Genomic DNA, 18325 nt, shown 5'->3' with positions numbered 1-18325 from the left:
TTAAAATATTAAAGATAAATGGATTAAGGATACTAATTCACAAAAAATATTGCATGCATGTCTGAGTATCAACTGCCTTATTTTTCTTTGTGTAATGTAATTACCTATTCCGTACAAGATATAATCTTTTGCATTTTGCAAAATGTATCTCCATTGATTGCAATGGATCTATATGCCTCAGACTCCTAATTCTCCTTGCTGCAGGAGTATGGAAGGAAAGTTTCTTTTCCTTTTTTTCGCGGTTCAGTAGCTTCTGAAACTTTCAGTTCCCCTCATCACTTTCACTTCAACAGTCTTTCATTCTCTTATGTTTTTATCTACAGCAATATGAAAGCCAAATGAGTCCAAAGGTTGCTGCTAGGCTGCCTGATTTAAAATATGTAAGTAAAATTTCTATGTATGCTATCTGCCTGGGGTGCAGAAACCAGGTTTAGATTATTACCTGTTACAGTTACATGAGTTTTTTTGTGGGTGTGTAAAGGGTGAAATTAAACATTGCTTGTGTGAGGTTAGGCAATGTGACATTTATTAGTGGTGACCTGAGGGAAGAGACACTGTGACATTTACAGCACATGAAATCTGCTGATGTCACTGGGAAAAGAGCTGTGTTGGGAAAAGAATATTTAAGCTGAGAGTGTTCAACAAGTAAAATGAGACTCTGTTCAGTTTGTTTGAAGGGTAAGTCAGTGTATGCCATGGACATAGCTAAGTGGTTATTCCAATTTTGTATTAGGTTTTGTTTATTTGATATTATCAGCTGTTTATTTAATTATATGTCCATTATATGGCTTGGAGTAAAAAGAGACACAGATTTATTTTAATTATATCTCTTCTTTTATCTCCTCTTCAATGACAGTATTAGTTATTTTCTCATACATGATTATGTGCCATTGATTGTGATGGATAGCAAACAAAATTTTGTTATGGCACGGATACAAAATGAGTGATTATGATTTCAATAAACTTGTTTGCAACTTTTTATGTTTATTAACAGCCCCTAATTCTAATGGATCTAATGGATCTACTCTGACAGTCACATGACCTAAGTACTATAAACCTGGCTTCACACCTCTGACCTCTCATTTCTCTTTGTCCCACAAGTACATTTCCCATGTTGCCTGCACTGTGCTGTATAATTGATTTACAATATGCAATTTCCTCCCAGTTGCAAGTTGCACATTTATTAACAATGAATGTACTTTTATATTTATGTAACTAATGATAAAACTGAAACAAAAGATACCCATATAAAAATAAAAATGTGTTCTGAAGACTGATTTTTTTAGTCTGTAAATTTGGGTAATATGGATAATAATGAATGTTGCCATCTTTTTGGCAAAACATGAAACAATACATACCTTAAATCCAAACTATCAAACAGTCCCTTTTTTTTTTTCTTTTTTTTTTTTACATGCAGCCACTGATGTGTGTGTACTGATGTGTGTGTGTGTGTGTGTGTGGTGTGTGTGTGTGTGTGTGTGTGTGTGTGTGTGTGTGTGTGTGTGTGTGTGTGTGTTTTGCTGTATGACCCACCAACTTGGCAGAGTCCTTGTCTTTAATGCTCATTTGTGAAAGAACATTCAATACTTCTGCCTCTCCTGTCACTACTGCACAAATTGTTTTTCTACACCGAGTGGGGCTCACACACAAAGGCAAGAAGCATGAGAAATTGCAGTGCTGCCTAAGTCTACAGTCAGACCAGTATCATAGGAATATCCAAGATCTGTGCACCTCAGTAAGATGCCTGTTGTCCACAAGCAAGATAATTATGTCCCAGGATCCTTTCCTTGTCAAACTAAGATGCAGACCCATTGATTCTGGACTGCATGGGCAAGATTTCTCATTAAACTGGAACATCTCCACACCCTTTCAAATACAGCAATCTGGATGCTAGTCTTGTAGGAGTAATAATTAATGCAATTGAGTCTAATCCTAGCATGTTCTCCATGTTGGAGAGAACATGAACACACACAGCCCTCCAATAGGCTCTAACTGGAGCTGATTATATGCAGAAGCAGCAGCTGCAGAAGGTTTGGCTGTTGCTTCCCACTCAGCACAAACCTGCTGACAGCAGCTGTATCTGTACAAAGAAGACTGCACATACACTCCTGGGGATGGACTGGTGTCAGAGACCACATGCTCATCCTTTCATATATGGGAGGAACTATTCTTAGCATACTGCAGTTCATTAAAGATTGTCAGAAAGGCCACATCTCTATTTCTGCTTTGTTATTTATCTCACTCCTTTGCTTTCTTTGCAAATAAGGAAACTGGTTTTGATTTATTTGGGTAGTGATCCATCATGCTTTAGTTTGTCATTACCAGTTAAACACAATGTACCATAACCCCCCCCCAAAAAAAAAACACACCAAAAAACAGGCATCAGGATTAAGTGTGAAATATGAAGGTGATCGCATATGAGAAAAAATACGGTGTGATATTTTTGGATTGAGATGAAACACCAGAGAAAAATAACAGCAGGTGGTGGGGGATGTGGGGCCACTGACATCCCACTGATGTTCCAATAACTTTTTGATGAGAGCTGTTAAAGTGCAGTTAAAATGTCATTCATCTTCAGCTGAAGGTTCTAGGCAAGGGAGTTATGATGTGCTCCTAGGTACCTGCCCTACTTAAACACTCACTGGATTGAGGATATTGTCTCCCTTACCTCAACAGTAAAGAGACCATACACACACAAACACAGTGCTTTTAGCAGTATTAGCATATTTAAAGAGACACATTTAATAAAAGCATCAGAATGTTTTAAGTGCTTCTCTGGCAATATGGTGCGTCTTACTAGGTTTGGAGTATAACCCTGTTTTGCTGAGGTATACAGTTCATTATATAACACAAATCCTCTAAAAACTGCTCTCACAGATCTAAGGAATATTCTTAGTCAGAGACATAGGTTAGTTACATATGAAGCACATGTAGAGGAATACAGAAATATATTTGTCTGCTTTTAGATTATTGACAACTACATCATAAAAGGACTACTGCCATATTTTTTGAAGAAAACCCATGAGTTTTTTACAAGTTATATTAAAAGCGTGAATACTAAGATTAGAATGCCAACTATGTGTCAAACTTTGCCTGAAATGTCCAAAGTTTCCAATATTGATGGAAACATAATAAAGTAGTACTTGTAAAGTGTTTCCAATAGAATCCAAAGTTTAAAGTTAACTAGTTAACCACTGAATCCAGCAATATCTCACCTAACATAGGCACCTCAAATGCATTTTTAAAAATGCAATTTCAAATAAGACATGGTGCAGATAATGTATAGAAAATAATATGCTTGGCATAAATTACAAATATAAGCCTATGTGTCAACAATGAAATATATTGGTACACTTAATTGTAAGTTATTTTGGATAAAAGTGTCAGCAAGTGCTATAAATCAAACATGACTTTTTTACTTTCAGTGAATGCAGATGAACATGTGGATCATCATCAGCTGTTTTGTGTAGCCTACATATTTAGAGTGCCAGGTGAAGGCAAAGGTCTGTACACAAAGGGGAAAAAATTTATTCATGCTCTGTAAACTATATCTTTACAGCTAGCCAATTAGGATCCAAGCATTTCAGTCAGATATTCTCCAGCCTAGCCATGTTTTGGAGTCTCCATCAGGTATTCCATCTCTCCACAGGTTTGCTGTAATGTCGTTTTCACTCAGTCTGAGGACATTTGGCCTGCAGCCCAGTGAATAAAGTGCTTTGCAAACAATTCCCACCACTGCAGAAATTCATGGCAGAGGCAACAGGCAGAGAGTCTCAGCTCTTGCAGTTTGGCAATACACCTAATTGGAATGCAAATTGGGGACGGGGCAAAGGTGCAATGCAAAGTGGCCTGATTAACTAGGCTGTTTCTTTAATATCTGTTTGCTTATTTACCAGAGGAGGGAGTCATGTTGTGGAGGATAGCTGACAGCTGCAGTAACCAATCAGTGATCAGGGCTGATTAGGCAGAGGCTTGTGGGTGATGGAGTTGCTGAATGTTGGATGGCTTTGCATAACTTGTGAAATAGATTTTATAAGAAACAGGGCCTGTGTTTAGCCTGCATGCACAGCTATACAAAAAAGAATCCCTAATATTAAAAGGAGATCACTGTTTACTTATTAGAAACATTTATTAATTAGAAACATCTTAAAGGCATAAATGTAGAGCCTTTGGCTCACCTGTGGCCATGCATAGATTGTGTTATCCATTTCTCAAGTCAGTGGTCTGCTTTTGAGCACTGGACATCTGTAGGCTGGATATTTTTAGGGTGCAGACCATTCAACTGAGACATGACAGGGGTAAATGTAAAGATTCCAGCAACACTGCAGTGTGTGATGCACCCAAAGGACAGCAACACCCACTTACCATCCAGTTACCATGCCAGTGTTACTGACATGTTTATTAAAATATCCAAATAATATTAGGTCAGCAGTATCCTTCTGCAAAAAATAAGATATAGTCTGTAATTTCCAGTCATCAGTACATCTATTATGATATTGTCAAGGAGGAGCAAAACATGAGTGTGAAGTGTCTCTTTATTGAGGCTCAAATAAAGAAACAATGAGGTGCACAAGAGTTTAATAGCACTTCTCAGTAAATTTATCCAACTTTTTGTCAGCACTGAAACAAATGCAAAGCATTAAAAGATGTTTGCTGTGGGTTTAAACAAGAGACAGGTGTGTATGTTTAAGATGGGAGGAGGGGCTGTGAGATCAAGTGAGGTGTGTGGGTGTGAGTGGGCGTGTCCCTTTGGTTGGATGCCTACTTAACCGTGACACCTATAACATAGCTGCAAGGTAGGAAGTGTTTCTGCCAATCCAATTGGCTGAGTGTGATGAATCTGACCGTTTTTAAAATCCTTTATATTTCAATGCTTATATCTCCAAAATAAAAGAAGGCAATAATGGTTACATTATGAAAGGGAAAGATGCATACAGTGAGCTTTTAAAATAGAATATTATAATCTAATATTATAAACTACCTATTATACCTTGCTAAACTCCTTATATCACACCCAAAAAAAACCTCTTTTTCCTCTGTGTGTAGAATATTAATTCCCCTTTATTCAAATTTTATCCATAGACAACGATTCAAGAATGCATAAATTAAAATTAGTTAGTCTGTATGGTAATTCCTCTTTTTACAAAAGACACACACCAGCACACACACACATTTTCCTTCATGCTCTGTTCCTCTCGAAGGCCATTCTCCTACCCTATGGAATCTGCTGACTGGAGTTAATAGTCCACTGTCCAATACCGGCCATGGTTTAATTTAATGGGAGAACTCACATGATTTAACAATTTGCATTAACTTTCAATGAGAATAGTTTGGCCAAGCAAACTCAACCAGCAACCATTAACTCCATTCTGAGTTGAACCCAGATGTGAAACTTCCAGAAGGAAGCAATACATTTGCACCTGTGCCAGCAGAGAATGGTACCAAGCGCACCCATTTGGCTGAAAGTGCTGGAAGCTAAATTGAATGGTAATACACTCTACAATGGGTCTCGGGGAACTTTGAGTGACGAGGTCTGAATGTAACACATCTGGTACAGTGGAGAGAGGAAACAGACTCAGCTGGATATCACTTAAATTATACTGGTAAATCATGCGTAGAAGATATAGATCATTTTACCATGTTTATAGGTTACAGATGGTATAGGTTACAATGAATCCTGTTCTCACTGCCTTTGGAGTTTTATTACAGACTTCCAGGGACTAAATAGAATAAGAGCCCGTGGACAACAACTGCATTCTTTTGTAAAAAAAAAAAATTAATAAATAAAATTAAACTTTTGGCAATACACTCATCTGAATGCATGATACAATTAAAGATAAGAGGGATAATTCAAAACATTTTCTGTTTGGTGCCAGTACAAATAATAAATTATAGGAGGTTTGTGGACTGGCATGTAGCTGACAAAAATCAACTACACAGCCCACCAGCTGCCAGGGTTAAGTAGTTGCTAAGAGAAGTTAATTGTTGGAGGTTACAGGGTTGCTGTTCTGTTTTCAAGTCACAGCAACTGGATAGAGATGTCCCACCTTGAAATGAACCTTCAACCAACATTGACCAAGTAGCTCAAAGTAAGCCTAGAGTGTAGACACCATGGAGACCAAATGCCCTCTTGTGCCAGTAACTGTTTTGTGTGACTACCAATCACTGAACTTTAATTTAATCATTTAATCATAATTTTATATATATATATATATATATATATATATATATATATATATATATATATATATATATAGTTTTATTTGTTTTGGTTTTTTTTATGACCAACTAGTCATAAGTCTTTCTGGGAAAAGTATAATTGGTGTTTTCAACACTTCAGTGTTCAGCTTTAATGCAACGTGCATCATCAAAAGGGATTGCATGCCTTTGATTGATTGTACATTGTTAAGGCACAGTGATGTTTTTCCTATGCTCACCAGCCCCAGGGCAAAACACATTAGAAAAGCAAGGGAGCTGATGAACTATCTATGAATATGCATTTCTGCACACAGACAGGGATGCCTGAGCGGTTACACATCAGCCCCCTTCTTCTGCTGTTCTCCAGCATCAGGTCGAGTTGGTTGGAGGTAAGCAGGGGGGCAGATGGGGCCTGTGATTGAGATTGTGGAAGGGGTGCTGATGTTAATGGTGTGGCATGCTGGAGCTTATAGAGTGGTTCTTTGTTCTTTTTACTGCTGCACTGAGGTTACTTAGTGACTTTTGTGTTCCAGAGCACTAAATGAATTCAATACAACATGGACAACATGGACTGGCTGTTCCAATGTGGAGAGTGGTGTCCAAGGTCCTATTTGGCCATTTTTGAATGATGTACTTTTGTCAATGTATCTTTAAAAGCTTTTGAATATACTGCTTATCGCATCTAGTAGAGCCATTTGGTGTCTGGTCCTAATTAGCAGTAAAATTGGACCAATTGGATTGGCTGAAATGGAAGCGTCCCTGTTCTGGGTCAGTTGTGACCGGAGACATGACAGGATGCATTGCGGGTAATGATGATACATGATATGGATCTGATCTTCAGGACTAGACTGTGTAGCCTGAATGAAACACATAGCACACACAGCAGGCTGGAGATACGGCATTTAAGAATCATGTTTAATAGAATTAATATACATTAAAACTGTGGGGTGATTTTTTTGAAGAGGCTTTGTTTACCTGTGATATATATCAAGTAATTATTGAGAGAAAAATGCCTCTAGAGATAACAAATATTTCCATCATAAGACAATACAACACAATAGCTGTACCAGGGAGCAAACATACTGTCATATTGGCATCCACTTGACTCATAGGTAAAGAGAAGAAGAAAAATAGCACCTGGATTTTGATGTCGCACATGACATTTGAATATCTATGCCTTTGACACAAATTAATTATATGTAGTTACAAAACACAGAACCAGATTTTCAATTTAAGATCAAGATTTGAGGATCTCTGCTGTACATGGCTCTTCCTGTCCTGATGAGCCCTCCGCTGCTCTGATTCCACATTGCTCATTATTTATCATCCATATCACCCATTAATTATCATCTGTTTCTTATTTATGGACTATTAAGACTACCCCTCGGTTGTTGTCAGTATTTTGTGAACCCAATTGAATGTTTTTATTAATCTGTCATTAATTAAACCAGGATAAAGGGTTTCCTTTTTCCTGGTTGTCCATGTCATCCAGGATTTGACTATGATTATAGATTCACATGTGTCATATCTGCCTGCCTACTTAAACCACTTTTGCCTTGATTGACTGTGAATCTTGGATGAACCCTATTACAGATGTGTTGCACATGTATTTTGCCTCCTCTACATTACACTTTCAGTTTATTGGACAGGTATTGCAAAGCTAACTTTGCCACTGCAGAATAACCTGATCTGTTGAGACATATGTTGACAATAATTACCTTAATTAAAGTTGTCCTAACTAAATGTAATTAGTAATCATTTCTTGTGAATGCAATACATATGAATAATTCAAAGCCACAATTAGAACTACCATAATAGCGCAACAACTGCTGCAGTTCTTGGGTTCTGCAACAATGATCTGGTTTCAGTACAGCTTCACAGGAGAACTGAGGTGAATAGTGGTTGGTTGAACAAAGTATTCAAAAACAAAGAGAGAGCAGATCTTCTCCCCTGATTGCTGTGTATTGATATGACTGACCTAAACATGAAACATGGCCACCTTTTTTCTGGTTCTATAGCTATGTCTCTTGGAAACACGGTTGCCTGGAAACTGAGGCTACAATGGTTCATAAATGGAATTTTAGGTTAGAGTAGGTCAGATGTAATTAATTATTTATTTCAAGTAAGTGAATTAATTTTAATAGAGAAAAGGGGGCAAACTATAAACAAAGTGAATAAAGTCAAAACCAGAATACAAACAGGCAGACAGCAAAAAGTCTAAAAAAGCTTTAAAAAGTCTACAGCTCGGTACACACTAGTGAAAACTGGACAAGACTTTGCAATAAACAAGACACACAGACGGATTTAAATACACAGACAATCACACAGGGGAATTGACAACAGGTGAAGATAAAAAAAAACAAAAAAAAACAGGAAAACAAGATCTACAGGAAGTTCTTGGGAAACGAAGTATGTTGGAACAGTGACAGGGTGCTGGGCGTGGCAACCATAATTGTGTAACATTGAGCGGTAAGGAGCCGGACGAATGTGCGGAGAAGAGCGAGATTTATTAGGGGCAAATCCAGAGTCGTACCCGTAAAGGTAGTCCATAGTGCCAACACTATGTGTTGGCTAGTCCATAGTACCAACACTAGTCCATAGTGCCAACACGGAGAGTATGCTGATACATGACGAACCAAATACACGAAGGCAAACAAGGGCAGCAGGCTACAAGAGAAACTAGGAAATAACACAAACGTAGACTTCGAAAAACAGACGTGCTTGCGAACATATTCAAACAAATACAACCATTCAAATAACGAACAGCAAAACTCCAAGGCCACCAGACAGGGTTTAAATATTTGAACTAATCAACACTAAACAAGGCACGGGTGCAAATCATGAACAGTGAAAACCAGAACAAGGACTGGAACAGGACTGGAAAAGTGAAACAAGGAAACCATAGCGACGGACATTCGGAGGGACCAATCGTGACAAATTGTTATTGTTGCAATTATTGTCACTGCTGTTACTGTTAATTAACCCTGTTTTTGTTACTGTTAGTTAACAAAAAATTCAACGTTTTAGATTTTACAATGAAAACACATCCCACCCCTCTAAATATTTCTTTATTGCGAATTGTATTCTGAAATTGCTACACATGCCCGCTCTTAATGTCAATAACATCTGTTTGCATAGGATTACATTACACTATCTTACATTAAGATGGGATGAGTCCATAAGGCACTCTAACTGTATGTATGTATACATTACTCACACCCTAAATTGGGCTGATGCCATTCGGAATCAAACTCATCAGTCACTGCGGAATATGACTGCGAGTCCAAATGCTAATCTCTCAAGGAGCCATCCCACATGCCTCCCCATGACACTGAAATGACTCTCCTGCAAATGACTAACTGCCTTGTGTCATTGTGTGAGCTGAATACAGATGATCTCTGACTCCTATCTATTCATTCCCTCTCCCACTCATGGTGTAATCATGCATATTGTAATCTCTTTTTGAACCCCTCTGCTCTCCTTCATTCAGAATATACAACACTGGTAATGTACCTAACTTGTTGTGTATCTTGAGATCAGCTTGTTGATAGTGACAATTCAGTACTCTAACCATAGTTAATGTGTTATTAATAATTGTGTTTTCTATAATTTCTTTTTATGTATGGAAATTTCAAATATTGTAGTTACATTAAACATGGAAACTAACTACCAAAAGCCAAATTTGTTATGTGCATTTTTAAAATCCTCAACTCATTAAGTTTATTTTGTAGCTTTTTTCTTATAGTTTCTCTATATTACAACATGCATCACAACTTAGCAGTTTTACAAATGTATGGATCCTGATCCCTGACAGTGGAAAGAAAAAACTCTCTGGGTGGCAGGGAGCAAAGAGGGAACCCATCCTTCATTGGGCAGCCAAGATAGTAACCAATCCAAGCTTTATGATGTTATTTTTAGACCAAATATCCACTTCCAATATATATATTTGGTGTAGAAGTAGAGTCTCAGTCATTCCAGTGGTTCTAGGGTGGAGCCTCAGCCACTCCAGTAGGTCTAGAGTATCAGTCACTTCAGTGAGTCCAGGGTGGGCCTGGTTGTTTCAGGCATGGCAGCATCAGTTTGTCTTCTGGCAGTACTGCTTTATCTACAGGCAGGACTGGGACATTTTCTTAGATGATTTGTGGTGATGAGAAGGTCTAGTCAAAGTTGGCATCATCTTTATCTGGCATAGCTGCCCAGGGTGATGGAGAAGTAGATGGCTGCAGTGGGGGTAGTGGGCCACTGCAGCTGAGATGGGATGAAGCTCTGCAACAGCATGACACCAGGAGTAGATATAACTCAGCAGTAAGGGAGGGTAGATTATTAGTGCATAAATTAGGAATCTATAGTGTGCAAGGATGGACCTAAAAGCATAGAACCAGAAGGAAACACAGATATTAGGGCTCCCTGGAACATCAAAATTCTGCTACACTCAGTCAAACTCACTCTCAAACTTGAGGGACAAAAGGAGGTGAAGTGACAGCATCATAACATTACCTCTATCACCCATGTTACTCAGGGAGTATTCCAGGATTCTCTCCTTGAGAATTATTTTTATTACAATTTTTTTTTTCCCTAGGCAGGATTATTCATAATCATGGTTTCAGATTTCCTTGCAATGTTGCTTTGCTGATTAGCCTATTGTCACAGGAGGCCGGTCCACTCATAGTGGGAATCACTCCACTTTCCATCCTCACTCCCAATCCCCGGAGTATTAATTGGGCACACCTGTCCTCACTAATGAAGTGTCTATTTAACACCCACAGGTACCTAAAGACAGCGCTGCACATTAGTGGACTAATCCCCAGCATAAGCAGGTGATCGTTGCTGCACTGCCTTCAAGATGAGGACTACCTTGGATAACATATGTGTTTTGTGCATCAGCTATCGTATTAACTAGGGATAATAAAATGCACTTCCCTGCAACCCCGTCTCTTACTTTCTCTGAGCCGCCACCGTCACACCTATGCATTACAGATTTAAAACACTGGCTGGACAATAATTTCCTGTAAGTCAGAAAAGGGAAAGAGTTATATAATTGCTTATCTAGTTTATTCTCATCATTTATTCTGTCCAATAACAGTAGCACCACCAATGAACGACTTTTATTGAGGGTAAATCCATACTCAGTGTCATGGTAACAGTCCAGGGTCTTTTTTACCAGGGAAGTCAGGAAACAAAACACAACCTGAATACAGAACTAGGAAAACATATAACAGAACATGGGAATGAAACACAGAGCTATGGAACCAAAGGCAATGAAGTGAAAAGGCTGGGTAAACAGACAAATATAAGAACAATAACCAATAACCAACAACCAGACAGAGAAAACACTGGTTTTAAATACACAGGCTAATGAGAAAATAACAAGAAACAGTTAAAACTAATAAAGGGTGGAGAAAACTGAAACAAGGAGCTAAACCAGGAAAGAAAGCAAGATGAAAAACATGGGACCATGATGGGGAAGTGTGGCAGCACTTTTTTCAAATTGTTTTCAAACTCTAGCTCAGTAAATCTGTAATATGTTTTCAGTGTATGATTTCTGTTTCTACATGGGCTAAATATACTCCTAATGTAAAATGTATTCTTAATTGTGGAACAAGGGGAAATGTCAGTGCTTATAAAATTCCTTTTCTTCTCAGATGTCTCTGAAAAATCTCTGGAAGTCTAAAAAGTTCAAACACACAAATGGTGAAGTAGTGAGAGAGAGGCCAAGGTCCAACACAGATAATTAGACAAACATCATTTAAATCAGTTCTTATTGTCCCTTTCATCTCTTAAAATATTTTTCTTTACATCCCGTAATGGAAATTGTGTCAAGAACATGGAGCAGACAGTTGCTCTTTGTAAACTCTATGCACATTACTAGAATATCACCACAATCATACCTAGTATAATCTGCTAATCTGTCTTCTGAGAAGAATGCTCTGTTGCGGGGCAGATAAACCAGCAGGGAGCATGACAACCCATTTTTAGGACTTGTTTTGCTAGCTTGTGAGTACCAAGAGTAGTATAAGAAGCGCAGAGGAAAAGAGGCAAGCTGCCTCTCCCTTGCAGATGCCTTGTGTGTGTGGGGGGGTAACTGAGATGCTCTTAGGCTGAGACAATAAATAAGATTTGCTTTTGCTCATTATTATAGGACTGGATATTTCTATTACAAAACCTGGCACCCCAGACAGGACCCCGTGATTGAGGAAGGCTGTTACTACATCCGGTTGACATCAAACCATCGAAAGACCTGGGTTCAATTGTCACCTCAACACCGGGGTCGTCTCCCAATCTAAAATCAGTAAGTAAAAAAAAATTGTGTGTTACATGACCAAGTCCTCATAATGGGCAGAGATCTAATGTATAAATTGGGCATCACTTTGATTAGTAAACTAGAAGGGTTAACAATTAGGTGTGGTTATATTTTTGTTCAAGCCTTAAAGTTCAGCATGGAACCCCTACTGTATGTTTATGAGTGGCAACTATGCACATTCACTGTTGATGAGGAGAACCAAAAACTTGTGACAATGGTACCATCGTTCACTATTGCCACAGTCAGAATATATGTCACATGGAAATTTGCATTGCACTGCTCACATAGAGAGGGGCTCAATGAGAGGTATGAGCAAGTGTGGTTTAAATAAAACAGTAAGACAGAAATGCAGATTTTGAAGAGGTTATTTTGGGACACAGAGATATGTGGTCAAGGTTGATTTGTCATGAATAGATGACAAAAAAGGGAAGTCATGTCTGTTCACAGCATCAGGGTCAATTCCACATATTTCACTCTCTAAGAGAAAAGAGAGTGGATGGGGGACATTAGGCCCATGGGTGAAAAGAGCAGTGTTACAGTGTCCCTGGTTGAACACATCTGATCCAGGTGTAAAGGATAATGGGAGTGTTTTGCATGGAAATAAAACTGGGTGGCCCAAGCAAAAAGGGGCCTAGAATTAATGCCAAAGTAGGGAGAAAATACAAAGGGATGTTTCACAAAAGGTCAATTTTAAGGGAGAACTGAAAGGTGTTCCTGAAAAGCTTTGGGCAAAGGGTAAAACCAATGTAGGATTAATTAGGAACTGTGCCCCTGTACAAATAACTCCTAAATCAGACCGTGTTACAGGCCATGTAAAACCCAATACCCCCTGAAACCAGAAGCTATAGATGGCATTACACCAGTGTTCAAGGAACTATTAAAGGCAGAAGTGATAGTACCCTGTAAAAACTCCTCAGTCAGAATACCCATTTTCCCAGTGAAAAACATTCGAGCCCAGGGCAAATCAGATGAATGGAGGTTTATACAGGATCTTAGGGCAGTTAATGATGCAGTGATAGCTAGAGCCCCAAATGTCTCAAACCCATGCATAATTCTCTTACAGATTCCACTGACCTGTAAATGGTTTTCAGTAGTTGACTTAGCTAGCACCTTATTCAGTGTTCCAGTTCACACAGATAGACAATATTGGTTTGCAGACATGGGGATAGAGCACAGGGATCCAAACATGGGGATAGGAGTTCCCAGGCAACTAACAGGGGAATGTGAGGCAGAAATGTTGGCATATTGTGCAAACCTGTTCTCTCTGTTGATACAAGTCCCCAGTAAAAGATGCCCTAAGGGAACCTACCAACTCCAAGCTGCACCAGGTGAATTGGTAGTCGTGAGAGACCTCCGATGAAAACACTAGAAAGCACAGAGGTGGTGGGGACAGTTCCAGGTGCTCTTCACGAATCAGACGGCAGTGAAGGTCACCAAATGAGCCACCTGGGTACATGCCAGCCAATGCAAAAAGGTGCCAGGACCAGCAGATAACCTCGAAGGGAACACTTCCCAAGGGAAGTTCACAAGGAGATCATCACACTCCAGCAACTAGCAGATGACAACATGGGTGTGGGTATTGCCAGGGGTGTGGGTATTGCCAGGGTATTGCAACTATTACCCAATAGTTAGACCACTCGAATAGGAATAGATAAATCTGAGTGGACACAGGCCCACGTACCCACTTTTCTAAGAAAGAATAGCCACCTGGTACAAACACCAGGGAGTAAAGTCATGAGGGTGCATCACAAGGGGGTTGTTGGAAATCTGAACAGTTTCCACATAACTATATACACGCTAGGCTCAAATCAGGAAGGTGAAACAGGAGCAGTTGGCGTAGGGTTAAGGTGCAAACTAGAAGGAACCCCTTTTTTCCATTCTCTGTAACCAGTATTCAGATCCAAACAGGATAAGCAGGGAAGCAGATGTCCGAGTGTAGGTTGGCTCCAAATCACAGGGAGACATTAGAGTGGTTCTAAATAGAGCACCCTGACTGTGTGGGACCAGGAAAATGGCATCTGATTGAAAAACACAGGGTAGTGCAGTTGGATATGAGATGGGGTTATCACACATTTGAGCTCTCCAGACGCACATCGCATAAAACAGCAATAGTAGAACACATCCTAGGCCTGAATCCAGGACACATGGTCAGACAAATATCACCTATTGTACCGGTTGACAACAATGAACCAAGGACATTTGATAAGGACAGTGAGCATTGTGAGACAACATGTACATGACAGCATGCTTGAAATGGGATTGATTCATGCACAAATATGAACTTATGTAATGACATATTGTTGATTTGTATTTTGCATGCTTAAAGTATTGCTCATACAATGGAGCCTTTCCCCCACAAAAGCAGCGCAAGCTTCTTAACTAAACGAATGATGTCCTAGTCAAACTTCCTAAGAAGAGACTATGTACAGAGGAAACTGTTTAATGCACTTTACTGTTTAATATATTAAAATACTGGAATGTAATTTTGTTGGTGTTGTCTTAAAATGACAAAAGGAGGGAAATGTAATGGAAAATTACATTGCACTTGTTTCACAAGAACATGGAGCAGACAGTTCCTCTTTGTAAACTCCTCTTTGTGTGCATTGCTAGAATATCAGAACAACCATACCTAGTATAATCTGCTAATCTGACTACTGAGAAGAATGTTCTGTTGTAGAGCAGATAAACCAGCATGGAGCAAAACTACCCCTTTTTAGGAGTTGTTTTGCTAGTTTGTGAGTGCCAAGAGTAGTATAAGAAGAGCAGAGGAAAAATGGGAAGCTGCCTCTCCCTGATGCCTTGTGTGTGTGCAACTGAGATGCCCTCAGGCTGAAACCGGAGATTTCCACAACAATTCTTAATTTAATATTTATGCTCCATACATTATTTTATTCTCTCTAATATCCTCCATTCAACTAAGAATTTATTATCTCTGGAATTGTTTAAAGGAACTTTTCATTCTCTCTTGTTGTGTGTTAAATTTTAACTTCTTGTTCATTCAAGTATTGGATTGCTATGCAAAGAACATTGATTATACTGTTCTATGAATTATGAAACATTATTGTATTTATTATACCATTCTATGAATTAATGAAAGATTATTTTATGTATTATACTTATCTAAGAATTAATGGACAATTATTGTATTTATTATACCATTTTATGTATTAATGAAAGCTGTATTTTCCAAAGAAGGTTCATTTGAAATGCATAAGCCTCAAAATATTGTTTCCAGATATATTGCAAAAGGTGATGGCATACCTCTCATTTGTAAGTAGCTTTGTCTTGAAAAGTTCAATTGCTCAAGATGCTCAATAGTTTCTTAAATTACATCATGTTTTACATTATATGTGAGCAGAGCATGTTCCTAAGGTGGAGAAAGGCAGTCCTAGAAATATTATTTACAAGAACCTCAAATGAAAGACTTCGATCATAATAACTTCCAAGATCTTTAACTGTTAGAGAAGATGTGATTGGGAGACCATTGAGGTTCATTGAGTAAGGACCTAGCTGTCTCTGGGCCTAATAGAAGTAACTCTGTTTTGTCAGGATTAAGTGAGAGAAAGTTCTTCAACATCCAGTATCTGATGTCCTTTATGCCGTCAGCAATAGTACTAAGCTGATATATGTCCTCTGGTTTGGCTGAGACATATAGCTGAGTATCATCAGCATAGCAGTGGAAACTAGTACACGTGTTTATGTATAATGTCACCCAGAAGTAGCATATATAACAAAAAAGCAAAGGTCCTAGAACAGATCCTTGTGGGACACCATAGCTAACCTTGTTGTATGCTGAGAAGTCTCCATTTATGTTAACACAGGTAGTGACCAGCTAGATAAGATTTAAACCAGGAAAGGGCTATTCCCCTAATACCAGCAACATTTTTGAGTCTATAGTAAAATGTTGTGATCTATATTGTCAAATGCTGCACTCAGATCAAGCAATATAAGCAGAGACATAACCCTAGTCAGAAGCCAACAACAGATCATTAACTACTTTAATTAGTACTGTTTCCGTACTGTGAGTAGGCCTAAACCCTGACTGAAACACTTCATATAACTGGTTCTGATTCAGATTTGGTTCTTAACTGCTGAGGCTACAGCTTTTTCTAGGATTTTGAAAACAAATGGAAGGTTTGAGTTCAGCCTGTAGTTTGACAGCTGACATGGCACAGATTTTTACAAATTACTTCTTAATAAGAATACAATTCCTGGTTAAATAACATGAATGTTTACGTACAATACTGTGTATTTCAGTCAACTTTTGGTCAGTGTAACTCGCCAGCAGTTTCAGCAGCTGTAGCACTTGCCTGTCCTCCAAAATACTTCATAAGTGCTCCTCCGCAGATTCATTTTAAAAAGTAGCTATGCGTTGAGTGTTAAAAAATTAACACATTATGGAAGCAGTATTATTGGTGAAAAATATATGCACTGCCAACACTCAAGCAGCAGGCTAATCTGTACAGTATACTTCATTTTTAAAGGCTTTACATTGAAGCATAGAGCCAACAGCCTAGATATCCGATGTTAGCTTTTTTCAATCCAAAAGCATTTTCTTGCAGTCTTTTCTTAGGCTAAAATAGTTAGCTTGACAGGACCATCATGCAATGATGTGCATATAACAACAGTCATAATCATATTTTTATTTTTCCCTTTTTTAATTGCATTTATAGAATTATATTGTTGTCATAATAACAACATAATTAGTTGCTTGCTAGCTAATCCTAAAACCCTAAGTTTATATTGCTAGCTAAAAAACCAGTTGATGTTAGCTTGCTAGTTGAATACTCTAAATTTAGAGGCATACTAGTAACAATGAGCACTGCAAATTGTCAAAATTATGTAACTACATTTATAACTATATAATGTATATACTATGAATATGCCTATTTGGGGTTCTAATTAGTCAACTTACATTTATATTACAGATAGCTAGCTAGATTGGAATATATTTATTTATTTATTTATCTATTTATTTATTTATTTATTTTGCTGATTTCAATTAACTACATTTATGCATATTTATATATTGAGGAGCTTTTTGTAGAGTTGTGTATTGCTTTGTTATTTATAGAGAGTTCTTTAGTTTTATCTATATACAGATTGCTTTAACATGTTTGTTACTATTTTTGCCACCATTTTACTGTCAAAAGCTCAGCAATTTTTAAATAATGTTCTAATATTAAGCATTTTATTTATTTTGTATGAATTGTGAGAAAGAGTTGCATTCTGAAACATCAAATTTATGGTAAATAAAATCAGCCCCAAATACCGGTTATCAGAGACCTTGCTTACTAATAATGAGTATTTGTGTCGACCCCTAGATAAACTACAAAAGACTGCTGCTGGATATCTTCAGTACATTTAATAAGACACTGGATAATTTTGGTAAATTATATTCTACTGCTTGAATTGGTCTGGTGCAAGAAAAGACTGTGTGCCCAAGTGTGTTGAGAGAATAAATTTTTGAGTTCTTTGTCCTGGTCTTCTCACGATTGAAAGGCCTTTGGAAGTTTGGAACCATTCATTACTTACATGAGTTTCATGAGAGAATATACAGACAGATGAGTAAGTGACTGGATAGAGCACACGCATTTCCTGAGAGCACGTTGAATAACAATCAACACTGTTCCATGTTTTACTTTTTAACATAGTTACAAAAGCAAATGTTTGCTGATGTGGTCAGCTGTTAAAATGGGAAGGATTAGGACCAAGTGGACAAAAACTGGGCAGCATTTTTCTTCTTCTTGGCAGTTTTTTAATCTATTTCCAGCACCAAACTGGGTGCAGTGGTCACGGGGGGTGCACACAGTACAGTGACGTGTG

Source organism: Electrophorus electricus, chromosome 11, assembly GCF_013358815.1.
Source record: "Electrophorus electricus isolate fEleEle1 chromosome 11, fEleEle1.pri, whole genome shotgun sequence".
In the NCBI taxonomy this organism is placed as follows: Eukaryota; Metazoa; Chordata; class Actinopteri; order Gymnotiformes; family Gymnotidae; genus Electrophorus; species Electrophorus electricus.
Note: the sequence above shows the minus strand (reverse complement) of the source record.